At 46.5% G+C, this 17888-nt stretch overlaps 3 non-coding genes across 3 annotated transcripts; all 3 read right to left on the bottom strand.

Annotated features, from left to right (window-relative positions):
- Positions 1 to 820: 820 nt before the first annotated feature.
- TRNAQ-CUG (transfer RNA glutamine (anticodon CUG)) lies at positions 821 to 892 on the bottom strand. The gene has a single exon. It is a non-coding gene; the product is annotated as a tRNA-Gln (tRNA).
- A 6131-nt stretch (positions 893 to 7023) lies between these two features.
- Positions 7024 to 7187, bottom strand: LOC142438174 (U1 spliceosomal RNA). The gene has a single exon (XR_012782602.1). It is a non-coding gene; the product is annotated as a U1 spliceosomal RNA (small nuclear RNA).
- A 10140-nt stretch (positions 7188 to 17327) lies between these two features.
- On the bottom strand, positions 17328 to 17458 carry LOC142437667 (small nucleolar RNA SNORA31). Its single transcript, XR_012782208.1, has one exon. It is a non-coding gene; the product is annotated as a small nucleolar RNA SNORA31 (small nucleolar RNA).
- Positions 17459 to 17888: the final 430 nt, after the last annotated feature.

Genomic DNA, 17888 nt, shown 5'->3' with positions numbered 1-17888 from the left:
TATATATATATATATATATATATATATATATATATATATATATATTTAAAAACAACGTTTAATAGAAATACAGTGGGCTTTTAAAATACTCTACATAACGAAGAACTTATGTTCCATTTAATATATATTTTTATCAAAGCAGAACATGCCCCAATCGATTCTAAAACAAAGTAGCCCCTGATCCCTTCCACACGCTGGGTTCCCCAGAGGTAACGGCTGTCACCCCATCTGGCGATGCGTTTCTTTATCTCTGCACTAGAGGCGCTGTCACATCAGGGCAGCGACAGGCAGTTTTCCGCGGCAGCCCGCAGGCTGGCCGGCCGGGCACCGGCGCCTCGGGGCGGGGTCCGCAGGAGGGAGGGCGTCTGCGGCCGGTCCGCGGCTCCCGCTCCCGCGGCCAAGCGCTCCTGCTCGGCGCGCGCAGGGCGAGAGGCAGGGACGAGAGCGGACGCCACAGCTGCCTGGACCGATGGTTCCCACAGGTGGAGGGAAAGAGCTGGGGGCGGGGCACTGGGAATGTATGACACGTGGATAAAGTGCTAACACAACTGTGAAAGCAAACAAACAAAAGCAGATGCCAGGCACGCAGCCCGGCGCTTTCTGGGGAGCCGGGTTCTCCGGGGGTCGGGAGGGGAACCATCCACCACGGCTGTGAACACACAGCCCTTTCTGACTTCTTCTCCTGGGCATCCCTCTCTTCTCAACTTTCCGCATGGTTCTGGGACTGAGAAGACCGGGAACCAGGGGCGAAAAAGGCCGCAAAGGAAGTGGCGCTCAGGTAACAACTCTGTAGGAGGTTTTTAAAAGGTGCTAAAGATCCAGGTCCCACCGAGACTTGAACTCGGATCGCTGGATTCAGAGTCCAGAGTGCTCACCATTACACCATGGAACCAGTGGGGATCCACTTCGTTGATCTCAGGAACAAACCCCAAGCTGTTGGCATTGCTTCGCTTCGGTCTCATACATATGTATCGCCTTCAAAAAAAAAAAATTAAACCCACTGCCATTGAGTGGATTCCGAATCACATTGTAGGATTTCTGAGGCTGTAGATCTTTTCGGGAGGCCGCCCAACGCCTGATCCCCAGCGCCACCAGGGCTTCCTTGAGTCTGTCCCCGAGCCGTGTTGAACCCTCGTTCAGCGTCGCCGGCCCGGGGCTGACCGAGGCCCCTGCACGGCCGGGACCCGAGCGCCGCCGTGGATCCTGCTCTGCGCTCTCGGTGACTTCTGTCCTCTGCTCGCAGCTCAGGAAACGAGGTAAAAAGCACGCGGGCGTGAGCACGTCAAGCCTCTGTAAATCACCCACTTCGCCTCTTTGGCCAGTTTCAAAGGTGAGATGTCTGCGAACAATGGAGTTATTCCCATATTCTGTGCCGTCACCTCCTTCCCATGGCTGGGAATGCAACTGACCGATGGGCAGGGCCGGGCTTCGGACGTCCTGGGTTTCTTGCCCAAACAGCTTCCATCTCACTTCAAAGTCACCGCAGCCAACCACGTGTAAAGACCGGGTGTCACCAGACTCTTGGGAAATGGAATGAGAAGGGCCATGCGAAGCCCCTCACAGCCAGGTGCACCAGCAGTGGGAGGTGAGGCGGCTTTCATTTCCCTCCTTTGACCTTTCTTTTCCTGGCAGGTGTTTCTTACAATAAATATATACTTGTTGGATTTACAACAAAAAGCAATCAGCAACCCTGTGGATACACTCAAACAAACCAGACTAATGGAATCTGCCGCGACTCAAATCAACCAATTGCTGTTGAAGTCCCAGGACAGGGCTGTGACACAGCTGCAGACAAGGAAGCAAGCTAGCATTGCATTGGGTAAATCGGCACAAAACCTCCTTACCTGCTGCTTCTGCTGAGACCACTTCCAACCATGGGCCTTGACAAAGTCAGCACATGGAGGAGGAACATTCAAAGAAGGCTCCACCAAGGAAGTCTCTGCTGTGAACCCTTTGGAATATTGGCCTGATATCATTATGGATATTTGTAGCTGCTCTCTGGTTCTTGATAATTTTGATGACATTCCCTTATAGGAAACAAATTATGTCAACTGAGGAATATTCCCCAGAAGTTGAGGTTACTCCCCTTCCTATGGCTTTGAAAGATCCATGTCCTAACTGCGTGCAAAGTATATTGTATAATAAAACTAGAAACTGGAAGCTAGAAACCCCCCTTAAGGAATTTACGTTAGATCTTGAGCAGGCTGAGCTATAGCAACCGAAACCCACGGAAATCCCAGAGGCTCATTTAGAAGCTTTTGTGCAACACTCTAAAAAATTTATCATCCTGGTCTTTTCCCTCCTTATATTGGTTACCGCATGGGGGGTAGATATGGTATCCCCCTCCCAAAGAGAAATAGAGTTCCTGACCCTGATGTACCTGATACGAGGGCTCATAAGAAGAATGGCATAAGAATAGTTAACAAAGAAGGTGTACACGTTCCTTTTAGTACTATAAGTGTTATGGAAAGGTTCGCAAGAGGAGGACATCCATGATGTTTGACGTCCTCTGACGCAAAGCTACCTATTGTGAGGCAACTCATACCTTGGCACAGAAAGACTTTGGGGAGTTTAATTTATGTGAACTTAGTGGAAAAGAAAGAACAAGAAATGAAAGCCCTAGAGGAACAGCCCAAGAAAACACAGAAAGAACAGCCAAAGACTGTCAAGTAATTTTTGAGAATGAAATGTATTAATGTTTTATTGATTTCCTAGTTAGAACGATGTGCCCTAAATGAATGAAGTGTGCTCACTTTTTGTTAGAAGGGTTATGTCTATCACCCTTGTAGTTGAGAAAGTTTTCGTTTCAAGATGTACTAATTTTTAACCAAGAATCATGATGTGATTGATGTAACTTGTCATGGTCTTGTGGCCTGAGCATTTCCTGATGTATGACCTCAGGCCATAAGCTTTAGGCCAAGAAAAAGAATATATAAGTTGAAGCTTTGCATGAATAAAATTGGAACAGTCACCTGCAGCCTTTGAGTCATGTGGTTTCTGTCTCCCACTCGCTGACGCCGTGACCCACCTTGAGGGACCCCCGGACTTGCTGGAGCTGGACTGCGGCATGCTTCAGTGAGCATTGCCTTTGGATCCAAGCAAGGATGCCTTTGGACAATGAATAAAAGATACGTTAACTTCTCAGGTAGTTCCTGCTTTGAGCTAAGATTCATCTGATGTCAGCAATAAGGTCCCTTGCTCCATGTCCTTTTTCGAACCTGGCTTGGATTTCTGACAGCTCTTTGTCAGTGTACTCCTGTAACCATTGTTGAGTGATCTTCAGCAAACTTGTACTGAAGTGTGATACTGTGTGATAATGTATACATTCTATGGGGTCCTTTTTCTTTGGAATGGGCACAATATGGATCTCTTCCAGTCAGTTACTCCAGGTCTTCCAAATTTGTTGGCATTGATGTGTGTGTGTCCCAGCTTCATCAGTTTGCTAAAGCATTCCAATTGGCATTCTCTCACTGGCGGGAGCCTGTGTTCTTGCTCATGTCTTCAGTGCAACTTGGACCTTTTCCTTCAGTGGAGGAAATACAAGGTTGTGCTTATTATTGATACATGCTTACATTTCAGGCCTTCCCAGGAATGGGAGGGACAAGACCTTTTCCCTGTCTCTAGCTACCTAACACTCCCCGTTCTGTTCCTGAGGGTTTATCTGACCTGGATTCTGTGTGTTCTGTACATGCTCCAGTCTAGACAGAACTGAAAGGCAGGCCTGAGGTCATGGTAGTGGGGGGTGAGGAAGCCTCAAGGAACCAGAGAATATTGTGGGATAAATCATTATAAGTGCTATACTTCGCCCTGGTTGACACATCCATTCATTGTGACCCTTTAGTGAGGGGATGTCCCATTGTTTACAGATGGGTTTGGGGTCTCTGCTCCCGTGCATGCTCGCTCACACACACACATACACACACACACACACACACACACACACTTCTCAACAATGCTTGTTTGGTTTTGGCTTTCTAATGCCTGTTACCTGATCCCTTCCACACCTCATGATCACAAAAGCTGGTGTACTTCTTCCATGTCAGCTGGTTGTTTCTCTGCTACATGACTGCTTGTTTACCTCCAAGCCTTTGAAGACCCCTGACCCTATATCTTTTGGCAACCAGGCACCATCAACTTTCTTCACCACATTTGCTTTGCACCCATTTTGTCTTCAGCTATGATGCCCAGAGGGTGAACATCACAGAACACCAGGTTCTTAGAACAAAATGTTTTTGCATTGAGGGAGGACTTGAACAGAGATCCAAAGTCCATTCACTTGTTCAATTTATTGCCATATAAACATATATACCTATGCCAATATTTCTATTTTCATGAATCAATATATTTTCATAAGTGCACACCTATGTTTATACTTGTATTCAAGATTTGCTTCCTAGATCTTTCCTGTTTCCTTTTATCTTCCTTTTTCCCCACGATGACACTCACCCTTCTTCTGCATCTTAGTAATTCCTATAGAGTGTTACTTCTAAAGTCAGAAAATACAGAGAGATCTGGACCCTGCTCAGTTCCCGGTAGGTCACGTGGACCAGTGTTTGCATGCCTGGAAGCACCCTTGAAGACGCTCTGGATAACGGAGTGCTCACTTTCTGAGTCTGACTTCACAGATCTGTCCTTGTGTCTGAGCACCAAGTCCCTAAGATCCCTGAATTTGAGTAGAATCAAGTTGACTGGCTTCAATCCTCAGTCACTGCAAGTTCTGTTGGAGAGCGTCTCAGACACTCTCCAGATGCTGAACTTGGGTGGCTGTGGGATCACAGACTCCCAGCTCAAAGCTATCCTGCCTGCCCTTGGACACTGCTCCCAGCTCCAGCTCTTCAGGTTCTATGGAATCCCGGTCCCAGTGGCTACCCTGGAGGGTTTGCTGCGGCACACCCTCCCTCTGTGCAAGCTGCAACTCTTGCAGTTTTCTATCCCTCTCGAGTGTTACCTGGACCTCCAGGGCCCTCTCCAACAGGAGAAGCTTCCCGTGTATATGGCCAAGCTGAAACGGACACTCCAGGACTTGGGAAAGTGGAACAGCTTGCTGGTCTGCCAAAGTGATACTGCTATAGACAGTCATTCAATCACCTGCATTTTCCAGGACTGATGTGACTATCCTCTAATTCAAATGCATTTATGTAAAAATTGTAAAATTAAAAACATAGACTACACTGTGTAAGTTTATTAAAACATGTTTACTTGGATATCATTAAAAATTAGTTCACAATGCCAGGATATCCTTAGCTGAAACAAAAAAAAAAAAAGAAAAGAAAATACAGAGAGATGTTGAACTTTATACTGGAGAGTTATTGTCAGTAGTGATTCATTTGGAAACAATTTTGTGTGTACTATGTGATGGAGAACATACTTGAACATACTGGAACAGTTTGTGATCAGGCTAATCAACATGTGAGAGACAACATAGGAAAAAAATCAATAGTCTCTTGGTGTAATGCTTGAAATGCAAAATAGTATAAACTATTACGAAACACACAAAGCATATGTCATTTTGTGTCACGAGAGAGCCCAGTTACCTTGTTACCTAGTGCCTACACCTTTGTTGGCAATGTCTTCTCTACTTATCTAGCAGATTTCCAGAGGAAAATGGCAGCCTTTGAATTAAAGAATTTGGAATCCCTTGTGCTAGCAAGTCAGACACCCTCCTTGACTAATATAACAAATGTCACAACTGATAAAAGGTTGTAGCTGGAACACATGCTGACCCAAACATAAAGAAATAGGTACTAAGTTTCAGAAAAGATTCACACGTGTAGAAAGTCACTTAGCCCAATGCCCATCAGCTACCACGAACATTGGGCCTCTAACTCAAGCATTCGTTCAATGCAAGAACACCTTGTTCTATTAAACTGGCATTCCATGATGCTCACCTTCCCCACAGAATCCTTGAAGGCAAATCGGGTCCATAAGCAAATGTGGTGAAGAAAATTCATAGTGGCCGCCTATCAAAAGATATAACATCTGGGGTCTTAAAGGCTTTCAGATAAACAAGCAGTCATCTAGCTGAGAAGGAACAAAGGCCACATGGAGGAAGCACACCAGCCTGTGTGATCATGAGGTGCCAAAGGGATCAGGGATCAGGCATCAAAACCAAATCATTGTGAGTGAGGGGGAGTACTGAGTGAGGACCCAAAGCCCATCTGCAGGCAACTGGACATCCCCTCACAGAAGTGACTCAGGGAGGAGAGGAACCAGTCAGGGTGCAGTGTAGCAACAATGAAACATACTATGCTCTTCTAGTTCTTTAATGCTTCCTCCCCCGCGCCCATCATGATCCCAATTCTACCTAACAAATCCAGCTAGACCAGAGGACGTCCATTGTTACAGATAGGACCAGGAAACAGGGAATCCAGGACAGATGAACCCCCTCAGGACCAGTGGTGAGAGTAGTGACACCAGGAGGGTGGAGGAAGGGGAGGTTAGAAAGGGGGAACCCATCACAAGGATCTACACATAAGCCCCTCCCTGGGGGCCGGACAACAGAACAGTGGGAGAAGGGAGACAAGGGCCAGTGTAAAGATGTGGCTAAACAATAACTTACAACTTATCAAGGGTTCAAGTGGGAGAGGTAGTGAGAAGGTGCAGAAGAACAAGGCAGCTGATGCAAAGGGTTCCAACAGAAAGCAAATGTTCTGAGAATGATGATGGTAATAATATGTGCTTAACACAGTGGATGGGGGATATGCACTGTGAAAAGTTACAGGAGCACCCAAAAAGACAACTCAAAAAAAAGTAAAGTGTGTAGTCAGGTGCTAGGAAGGTTACATGTGTCCTTTGCCTAAGGTTACAAAAGGGAAGCGGAAGCAGTTGACCAAACAGTTGACCAAAACATAAGAGTCGAGAGGGGGTATAGCACAGTGGTACAGCCTAGGAAAATAAAGTACCTGTAATGTAATTCCAAAAAAAGTGCCATTCTGAAGATCTACAGAGCTTCTTGATGAGCTGCCTTTAAACCTCATAAGTAGCTCTATAAACTCTAAATCTACTTTTAGATAACTTTGTTAACAGGGGAGAGCGCGAACGCAGTCCCCCACTATCACAAATTATGCAGTCGAGTTTCCCACATTTGGGGAAATCGCAGGGGTCAGCACATCCGGAGTGCAATGGATAAGCCTCGCCCTGGGAAAACCACCTTTGTGATCATGGTATCTCCCCTGCCAGGTAAGTATGAGCTGCTCGCCCGCTCGCCCCACGCGCGCTCACGCGCCCTGCACTTTTCACACACGGATACTTAGCAGACCCTCGTTACACATCGCTCCTACACCCTCTTGCATCCGAACGCACAAACATTCATCCAACAACAGACACTCCATCCCCACAAAAGTACGGGAAATCACAGCGTAAGTTTTAAGCACCACGTGTGCTCATCCAGCAGCCACTGCGCTGCCTCATCTACATACGGCTCGACGTCACCACCGGTAGCTGGCTGTCCTCCAGTACAATCCGGGAACCCGCTCCTTTGCTCTTTTCTGCTCTCCTTTGTTTGAGATCACAAACCTTCCAGTGCAGGGAACGGATTCACCTGGGAATGGAGACAGCACAGAGCTTTAGTCATTCAGGGCTCTGAAAGGCTTGCTTTTCCTGTAAACAGGGAAGGGGGGGTGGGAGGAGGATGGGGGTTGGTGCACAGCGAGATGTTACACCTCACTGTGGTACCACTGACCCGTGTATAAGCCGAACCCCAGTTTTTCAGCACATTTGTGTTGTCCTGAAAAACTCGACTTACACACGAGTATGTACGGCCCGTCACAGGAAGGGGTTGCCCTATAGGTTATACAGCAATGGAGTGGGTGGTCTAGGGACATACATGCAATAGGATGAGGGATTGGGGGTATACATGTGACAAGATGGGCGGATCCTAGAGTCAGGATAGCAGCTTAACTTTGACCTGTTTCCTGGATCTCCATGGGAACCATTATCAGTAGGTGTAAAGTTAAATCCCACCTACAGGAACCAGGCTCCTGGTTGCAAGCTTAAAGAGAAGCAATGCATTGTCTCTGGCAGCAGGGAGCAGGCCTTCCCCTGTGGTGTGGGGAGATAGCAGTCTGCCTCCAGAGAGGATCTGGCCTCCCCCACAGCCTTTCCTGGGTTCTATCTCTGAAACCAGCATAGTTGACATCTGTCTTCTAGGGCCAGGTGGAGGGCTGTGCCATGCCACTCAGCAAGGTTCTCCTCGATCCTTTTGAAACTTCACACATCTTTATTCAACCAGAATCACATTTTATGCTTGGCCTGAATCCAGAGGCACAGGTGCACTGGTGATCAACACCAGTGCAGTTACGTCATTACCATATGGAAATGTGATGTCATCTGGGCTCCTCTTGGTCCCGTGGCCCGAGAATTATGCTGTGTGTCAGCCTCGGGAGTATAGATGCCCCGCAGGTGGAGGGAGTAAGCTTAAGAGAAACCAGTCAGGTGGGCCGGAAAAATGTGCAAACTCTGTGGAAAGGGATATGGCTCTGCTTCAGATAGCTGGGAATAGAAATGCCTTTGGTGGGAGCATCCCCTAAGCAGTAAGAGCCGTGACACAGGCACAGGCACCCCCATGGTCATCACAGCACCGTATAGGGTAGCAAGAAATGAAAACCTGACTGTTCACTGGTAGAAGAAGGGATAAAGAAACTGTGGTACATAGACACAATGGTCAAAAGCACATTGTTACACATTGCTAAAACAATTGTAAGACAAGAAAGAAAAACATGAATTACTCTAAGGTCGGCTACACCTCATAAGGCAGGCCTAAGTTTTGTTTCTCTAACAAAGTCCTCTCTTCCCTGAAATGACGCTGACCACACCCGGAAAAGCCCTGAGTGACCGCACTTGGGGAGTCCCAAGAGACCGCACCTGGGGAGCCAGCCAACCTAAGACCTACATGACCAACTGTCTCCAGATGAAGTCATTGAACAAAGGGAGGGTGAGAGGGATGGTTTTCCCCAATTTATGTAACCTTAGAGTATAAAAGCTTGGCTTGTGCCCCGGGCCGGGGTCCTTGTCTTTGGTGGCCACTGCCATGGAGTCTTAGGACTTGGGCCCTAGGAGCTAGTCCATAAACTCCTTTGTTGTTTGCAGCCTAGGTGACTCTGCCTCTCTGTTCCTGGGGCCAAGGGACAGCCAGCAGTAACACAATGAAGAACCAGCAAGAACCTGGTGCCTCTGAGGGCCCTCAAGAACATCCTGCTGTGTGAAATTAGTCAATCATAAAAGAGCAAATGTTGCACGAGGCCACTGCTATAAAGAAAAAAATCAAGACAAAAATTTAATACCAAGGGCAGCCGACTTTGTTCCGGAGAAGTAAGATGGCCAGGAGGGAAGTGGGGGGAGTCGGCTGGAGGGTGGATAGATGTCAACTGGAGGGAAGGGTAGGATAGAATTGCACAAGCAGAGACGGCAAATTCGGGATTGGGGAGGCAAGCGATGAAAGGCATTCATACGCAGTTTAAGCTGTGAAATACAAAATTGATTATCTGAATGTAAACCCCCAGCTAAGTCACAATTTAAAAACTATTTTTAAAGAGAAAGTTAGAGAAACCAGCAGACCCCAGTCCACGGAAGGACCTACAGAAGGTCCTTCATCCACTTTTCCGTTGTCTGTCCCTCAAGGAGGAGGTTATATGGAGATCCCTGTAATCGGTTCCCTTTCCAATCCACCCTGCCTCCACCCTCCCAGTATGGCCACTCACACCACTGGTCCTGAAGGGATCATGGGCCCTGGATTCCCTGTGTTTCCAATTCCTATCTGTTCCAGTGTACATCCTCTGGTCTAGTCAGATTTATAAAGTAGAATTGGGATCATGATAGTGGGGGAGGAGGAAGCATTTAGGAACTAGAGGAAAGTTGTATGTTTCATCGTTGCTACACTGCACTCTGACTGGCTCTTCTCCCGGAGACCCTTCTGTAAGGGGATGTCCAGTGGCCTACAATTGGGCTTTGGGTCTCCATTCCGCACTCCCCCCCTCATTCACTATGATATGATTTTTTGTTCTGATGATGCTTGGTACCTGGTCCTTCCAACACCTCCTTAACGCACAGGCTGGTGTGTTCTTCCATGTGGGCTTGTTGTTTTTGAGCTAGATGGCCACTAGTTTACCTTCAAGCTTTTAAGACCCCAGATACTATCGCTTTTGATAGCTGGGCACCATTACCTTTTGTCACCACATTTGCTTATTCACCCGCTTTGTCTTCAGCGGTCGTGTTGGGAAGATGAGCATCATGAAATGCCAGTTTCATAGAAGAAAGTGTTCTTGCATTGAGGGAGTACTTGAGTGGAGGCCCAATGTCCATCTGGTACCTTAATACTAAACCTATAAATATATGGATATATATTTCCCCATCCTCATATAGAAATATATTTGTATATGTACATGCTTTTATTTAGACCTCTATAAATGCTGTTTGCCTCCTAGCTCTTTCCTTTATTTCCTTTGACTTTCTTCTAGTCCCACTATCATGCTCAGTCTTCATTTGGGTTTCAACTATTCCTCTTGGTTACACTAACCTTGATCAATCCCTACCAGGGCTCCTACACCCTCCTCACCACCAATTTGGTCACTTGTTGTTCTCTTGTCCCTGGGTTTGTTAACACCACTACCTTTCCCTCCACCTCCCCCTCTCCCATGTCCCCCCAGAACTGTCGGTCCCGTTGCTTTCTCCTCCAGATAGTTCATCCAGCCTATCTTATTTAGACAGACCTGCAGAGATAATGATGTGCACAAAAACAAGACAGAGCAAAACCAAGCAACAATATACAACAAAACAACAACAACAAAACACAACAAGAAAGAAAAGTTTGTAGTTAGTTCAAGGACTGTTTTGGGTCTTTAGGAGTGTTTTCCAGTTTGCGGTTGGATGGGGTTGCCAGCCCTCCACCAGTAATCACGGGTCGATAGGCACAATTGTACAGTTGAGATATATTACATAGATATTATATTAACATCGCCAAGATCATGAGAGATAAAAGAGATATTGAAATTTTGGAGTCAGGTGTAATTAATGGTAGCAGTGCTCACCTCAGCCCCCCGCCCCCCCCGCCCCCCCGCTTGGTGGTCCAGGTGGAGAGAGGGGGAAGGGAAGGAGGACAAGGGGAACTGGAACAGGGGAGGAGAGGGAGCTGAGGAGAGAGAGAGAGAATCTTTATTGCTAACCCAAGCCTATATATGTTTGGGGGGAGTGCAAGCCCCCCAATTACAGGTAAAGACATACATCACAGGAAGGGGTTGCACTATAGGCTATACAGCAGTGAGAGGGAGACAATCTAGGAATATACACACAATAGGAAGAGGAGGGATTGGGGGTATCCATGTGACAAAATAGGTGGGTCCTAGAGTCAGGATGGCAGCTTAACTTTGGATGTCCTGGAGTGGGTTTGATCAGGTGTCTGGACTGCCATAAGAACCCAGTAGGGTGTAAACCCCACCTACAGGAACCAAGCTAATGGTTGCAAGCCTCAGGGAGAAGTAGTCCATTGTTCCCAGCAGCAGGGAGCAGGCCCAAATAGGACTGTCTGCTTCTGTAGTTAAAGCTGCTGGCCACACAGTAACCAGCTATGTGCTTGTAAGAGACAACCTCAGATCAGCACCATGTAGGAGGGTAAAGTGAGGAACAATGTCATGAGAATGTGATTAGGACTTACCTATTACTCACAAGGGTGGAGGTCCCCCCACCACTAGAAACCTAGCCTTCCAGGCTCCTTTCGAGACAATGAAGGATTCATCCTTAAACACTCTCTTCCTGATCTCTGCTCCTCACGGTGTTTGCTTTATGTTCGAACTTCAAAAGTGTCATAGAGGCCTATGATTCTCTTTCACATGCCTTAGCTTTCTATAGAAGCAACACATGACAGCCAGGACAAAAATTGTGATCATGAGCAGCACTGTTAGGCTGGAACCCAGGCTATGAGAAATACTTTGAACCCAAGCTCACGGATCCAACCCTTCCTTGTTATTCACCAATTGCTTAATTATATCAGAGCCAGGAGATGCCTCAAGCTGTCTTTGAATGTATATTAAATATCGTTGTTAAGCTGATCAACAGCTAATGAAATGTTTCCCTCAAACCTTTGTAAAAGTTTCCTAATCAAATCCCAATCATGCAATGTCTTCTTATATGGGTAAGAGGTTATACAAAAATCAGTTACATTGCAATCACATTTTAACAATTGACAAGTCCAAAATCTTGATCTTTCAGCAAAAACAAGTCTGTAGTAATAGTCCAGTCACTATTGTATAAAATGTTCAGTTTTGATAAAGTCCCAGAGTGTCCCTTTCACAGCATCAGAAATGGAAGAAATATCTTAGCAGTCAGCAGTCGCCATTCTTAGGAATCTGGGAAGTCTTCCTGACGTTTTGAATAACTTCAGTAACAGGACAGTGTGTCTGTGGGGGTCTGGTCATTCATCAGCTTCCCTGCTTTCTTCTGGGCCTTGCTGGCTGAAGAGAAATCTACCTATCTCCTTTGCCTGTGAAAACATAAACAAATAGACCCTCCCTTGGGGGGTGTCATTAACCTGAAAAAGGAATTATGATTTTGTCCTTCATGTCCACCTTTCTCCAAACGTGGTTGCGTCCTTATAAGGGGCGTCCATCAGCTTTATTCTGCAAAAACAAATGCATGTCCCTTGCTCCAGGTGGTGGATTCCCATCTTCTTGGGACTCCTTAGGATCAGCTTTCTCTGTAGAAGTGAAAATATGTTTATCTGTCCCAATTTTGTTACAAACTTTTAGTAAGGAGAAAAAGTTTTTTGTGTGTGAAAATGACTAAATGAAATTTGTCACACATAAGATTCCTCTTCTCCCGCTTCTGTTTTAACAATTCAGATTTCAAAGCACTGCTAGCAATCTCAGTTAACTTGCTAGGCTTTGACCCAGTGTCAGGACTAGTTAGATAGCCTTCATTGTTGTGTAAATACTGGCTCCCAGTCCTCAGAAAATTAACAGAGCTGCCTCATTGGGAGAACTTACCATACTTTGAAAGACTGAAAACATTCTTAATAAAATTTTCAGCTGTTCTTGAAGTAACTTACCAAACAGACATTCTTTCTCCAAGTTTACCAGTAAGGTTACAGGCTCTTTATACTGTATGATTTTAACTTCTTGCAATACTCTGTCTTGGTTACCTTCTCTCATTCCTTCTGTTAGGCAGATAGGCACGGATGGGATGTCCCTGGACCCACGCCCAAGAGAGCCAAGCAGGAGAACAAAGGGCGACGCACTGCACATGCTCCGAGGCCCAGGTTTTCCCACGGTGGGCATGGGTGGGTGTTAAACCTGGATAGGGCCACCTGGGCCTTGTGATTGCAATTACCACTGCAAATAATTTCTGATTTAGTCACAGATTTTGGCTTTTCCTCACAACTCTGATCAATTTCAGTATTAATTTTCATTCCTTGAGTACTTAGGTTAAATCTTCCTGATTAAAACTGTATTACTCTTCCAATAAGAGGTTCCTGCGTTTTAGAATTAAAATGCTGTGAGGACTTCTGAGCCATCTCTTGGTTAATCAAACCAACTGCAGGGAGAACAGGGGCTGGGCTCTTGCCTGTTTGACCAGGTCTGCTCTCCTGCTGTGAGGCTGGGTGATGCCTGCAGTTTCTCTCCAAGACCTTCTTTGCTCTGGCAGGAAGCCACTTTGCCTCCCATGCTTTGCTGGGCGGGTCCCTATCCAGCTCCTTCCTCTATTTTCCCACCAGGAAGTCTTTGCTAATGACAATCCTTCCCTGTTGAATCTTGAGCTACATTGGTTCGCCCAATGAGTTCCCTTCCTGCAGCGGGGGCAAAGTTCAGGGTCTTTAAACCCGATCTCAATGGCTGCAGCCCGCTCTCCTTACTCTGTCTTTGAGGATAACCTGTCTTTCTGTAACTAAGCGTTGTCTTCTTGGTTTGGTGTAATTTGCCAAGGCAGCTGCCAAGAGGTCGGCCTTGTAGTCATCTGTCTCTACATTCCCGCATCTTCTGAGACAATTTAGCAGTGTGCCCTGTTCCCTGTAGGGACGCAAGGCATGTTTACAGTGTTTAGTGGAGAAATCATATGACAGCTTATGCACTAGGTCTCTTACTGCCTGGACATTCTTCACACCTTTGGAAACAGCATCTTCCAGTCGGGACACAAAGTCAGCATAAGGCTCACCATTCCGCTGTCTTATAGCCGTGTAACTCGGCTTTCTCTCTTCTGATGGAATTATCTTTTCCCAGGCACTTAGGAAAACTTCACGTATCTGTCCTATTGTCTGTTCAGTAAACTGCCTTGAGACTCAACTGTGATATAATTCTCATCCCCTAGCAATTGATGAATTGCTATATCTATGCCCTCGTGCAAGGGCTGCTTCCTTCCGCAGCATTTGGTATTGCAGGCATTCTGAAGAGCAGAGACAAATTCTCACTAAAGCTCTCAGGTCTGTAGGTGTCCAGCTCTCTCAGACTCAGCTGAAGCCCTTACCATGCTAATTACAAAATGTGAGTCTGGGCCATAATCACTGACTGCCTGCTGGAGATCTGTTAGCAACTCAAATGAAAGGCCCTGTCAGTTCTTCTGGGGGTTGCCCTCCCCCCAAGGCTGTCTGCTAACAACTCTAACAGCATAAGACATTCTAAATCTCTGTCTTTGGCAATTCCTCTTTCTACTCTCCAAAGTCAAGGTGCCTTCCAACACTTGGCCTTTCTGCTTCTATTTTCTGAGCTGGTCTTCTAGACCCTCATATCTGGAAGTTCCACTTCCCTAACTTCATCTTCTGTGTTAGCTCTCCTAGTTTGCATTTCTTTGGCACTAATCTCTCCTCCTCCAGCATGGCTTGCTTAATTGTTTCATAATCTCTGGTCTTTCTTACACTAACTTCCAGCAGGGAAGCAGATGTCTCCTCCTGACTCAGGCTTAGTTTTCTCAGCTCTACCTAAAATCTTCTCACTTGCCTGATACCATTCTGCCAGCCTCTCACCTGATGTAAGTCTGTGTAGCTTTGATGGCTCTCACTACTTTGCTGGTCTTGTTCCTTTGCTTCCCCTACCTTTGAAAGCAAGGGAGCCTCCTGGGATTGCTTAATAGCCTCACTTTGGGTCTTGGAATCAGCTGCCTCTAGTGCTTTATCACCTGTAAACCTTAGGAGGCTGCAGTCCCCCAAGGGCATATGGGCTCTGGCTCTGAGGTTTCCTTTAGAATCAGAGGCTTTGCATGACAAATCAATCCCTGCCCCAGTTTTCCCAAAGTTTCACCACCTAAATCATGCTCATTCAAAGAGACCTTCGCTTGCTTTTCTAGATTTGAATAGACACAAGACTTCTCACTAAACTGATAATCCTCTTTCTCTTCCTCCTGCAAAGGCACTAAGACCATCTTAACTTGAACTGGCAGAGACCATGTCTCCATAGGGATAGTCTCCCCGTCTCTGTGTGCTTTCTTTAAGTTTACTATGACCTCCTCCCAGGTCTCTAGAATGAAAGTTCCTTCCTCTGGGAACCATGGATTACACCTTTTTACTACTTCTAGAAAACATTGCATCTTTTTCTTCATTACTTTCACACCCTGTCTTTTCAGTAAGTAGATCAGCATAGTACAAGCCTCAGGTTTACTTTTACCTTGCCCCATTGTCCTCTTAAAATACTCATTCACTATTTCCACCCTTATGTGCCAATTCCCGCACCAGATGCCCACTTCACACAATTTTCCCATTCACTCCATATTCCGGTGGGGCTGTACAATTGTTACATGGTGTTTCCAACACCATTCTTTCTGTTTCCCACACCAGTCCAGTCTGTTGGGCATCACGCCCTGACCCCAAAGTCCACGTTCGGCATTCCCTGGGGACCTCGCCGCTCCATTCCCTTGCTGTTCTGTTGCACCCCTTTAGTGTTTTGCCTCGGTGTGAGAGGATCAGATTGGGCATAATTCACACACTGTGTCTCCAGTGTTGTCCCCTGTAGGGCCATGGGTCAGTGAGGGGCATCATGTCTCATAGTGGGGTTGGCCATGTGGTCCTCTCTGTGGACTGGCTGCTCTAATTTGGAATATCATCCTCACAGCCTGGTGGATCAGGATGTGCTCCACTCTCCCCTCCTCCCCCTTCACCTGCTCCCATGTGCTCTGATCATATATGTCCCTCTCCCGGAGCTGTAGATTCAATGTCTTCCTTTGAAGTAAATTCTTCTGGGGGGAGGAGCAGGAGTCCACATAGTAGCTGGGATTGGGGCCGGCCCCCCAGATCTCTCCACTGGTTGCCTACTCCATGCTGGCATGTTGCATTCACAGCTTGGAGCACTGGGTTGAAGTCTGGTCCCTCTTTCCCTGCAGAGATATAAACAATACCCTCCCCTTGGATGGGTTAGTGCCCTGTGCCCCCACTACCTATTTCTTTTTTTCTCTCCCCACCCTCCTTTTTAGTTGTCTACCATATATATCCCTGTATTTGGTCTGGTCCCTGCCCTACTACCTGGTCCTCACCCCAGAAATGTTTGTATACTGTAGCTTTTCCCGTATGCCCTTTTGTATATTTGTTTGTTTTTTAAAGCTTACCTCAGCAGACTCATGTTGTACTTGTCCTTTTGTGTTTGGCTTAATTTGCTCAGCATGATTTCCTCATGTTCTTCCCATGCAGCGATATGCTTCATGCGTTCATCACTGCTTCTTAGCGATGCATAGTCCTCCATTGTATGTGTGTACCACAGCTTTTTAATCCACTCATCAGCTGATGGAAATTTGGGTTGTTTCCAGCTCCTTGCAATTGTGAACTGTGCCACAATGAACACTGGAGCACAGATGTCTGATCTTGGTTTGTTTCCTGCCTCTTCTGGGTAGATGCCCAGTAGGGGATTGCTGGGTCATATGGTAACTCTATTTCCATCTGTTTTAGAAACCACCAGATTGATTTCCATAAGAAGGTGTTCTTTTAAATTTTATTTGTAAGCCTTTACCTTTATTTTGTTGTGGTGGAACGTGTATACGTGTACAGGAAATCATAGCAAAGGGTTGCATGCATAGCATTTTGCTTACCGTGTTGCAACGATCACGACCATTCCTTTCAAAATTCCTCCTCACCCTGAGATTCTCAAGGTACCCAGTTCGAAATCCCCTGCCGCTCTGTGGGGAAAAGACTGAGCTGTCTACTCTCCTGACAGTCACTTAGAGGGGTGAACCAACACGGGCAGTGCTACCCTGTCCTGTCCGAGGGGTTGCTATGAGTCAGCATGACCTCGAGGGCAGTGAGTTTGGAGAAGCAGAAATTCAGGAACCATTCTGTAATTAGCACTCAGCTCCCTCTCTCATTTGCCCTTGGTGATCACCAAAAATAAACTTTGGTTTTTACATATTTGTCCATTCTTTTTTTAAACTGTACTCCCCTATTTAATCATGGCTGCCACAGGCAGGCAGACAGAAAGCAGGAGGACATTTTTTTCTGGCATCTGTAGGTAACTTTAAGAGTACACAGTAACTGCTCCAGGTCTGTCAATAGATGCTTCATATTTGTCCATTCTAAAGATGGCATGTACCCAAGTGGGATCGTAGGATACGTGTCCTTTGGGGCTGAGCCATCTCAGTTAGTGATCAAGCTTTCAAGAGACTATATTTCAAGAGGGACATTTCGACATGGGAGGTAGAGAGGCCTCAGGCCGAGGAAGGAAAAGAGGCCGTGTGGAGGGAAGCCTTAAGAGTGACAGGATATCTGGAAGGATGATTCCAACAGCCTGGTACAAGCTGATCCTAAATCTGCAGGCATCAGACCCCTAAGCTGATTTTCCGCACATCCAAGACCCCCTTGCTGAGCCATTGCATGCTGACTGCCTGCCCAGGCCTGTGCTAGAGCCAGCTGCGGGGAGGACATGACCAGGTGTATGATTGCTCCAGAGAAATAGGACCAGACCCAGAACTGGTCCATTCATAACCTGGAT

This window comes from Tenrec ecaudatus, chromosome 1, assembly GCF_050624435.1.
Source record: "Tenrec ecaudatus isolate mTenEca1 chromosome 1, mTenEca1.hap1, whole genome shotgun sequence".
NCBI lineage: Eukaryota > Metazoa > Chordata > Mammalia > Afrosoricida > Tenrecidae > Tenrec > Tenrec ecaudatus.
This window is presented reverse-complemented; position numbering and strand designations above follow the sequence as displayed.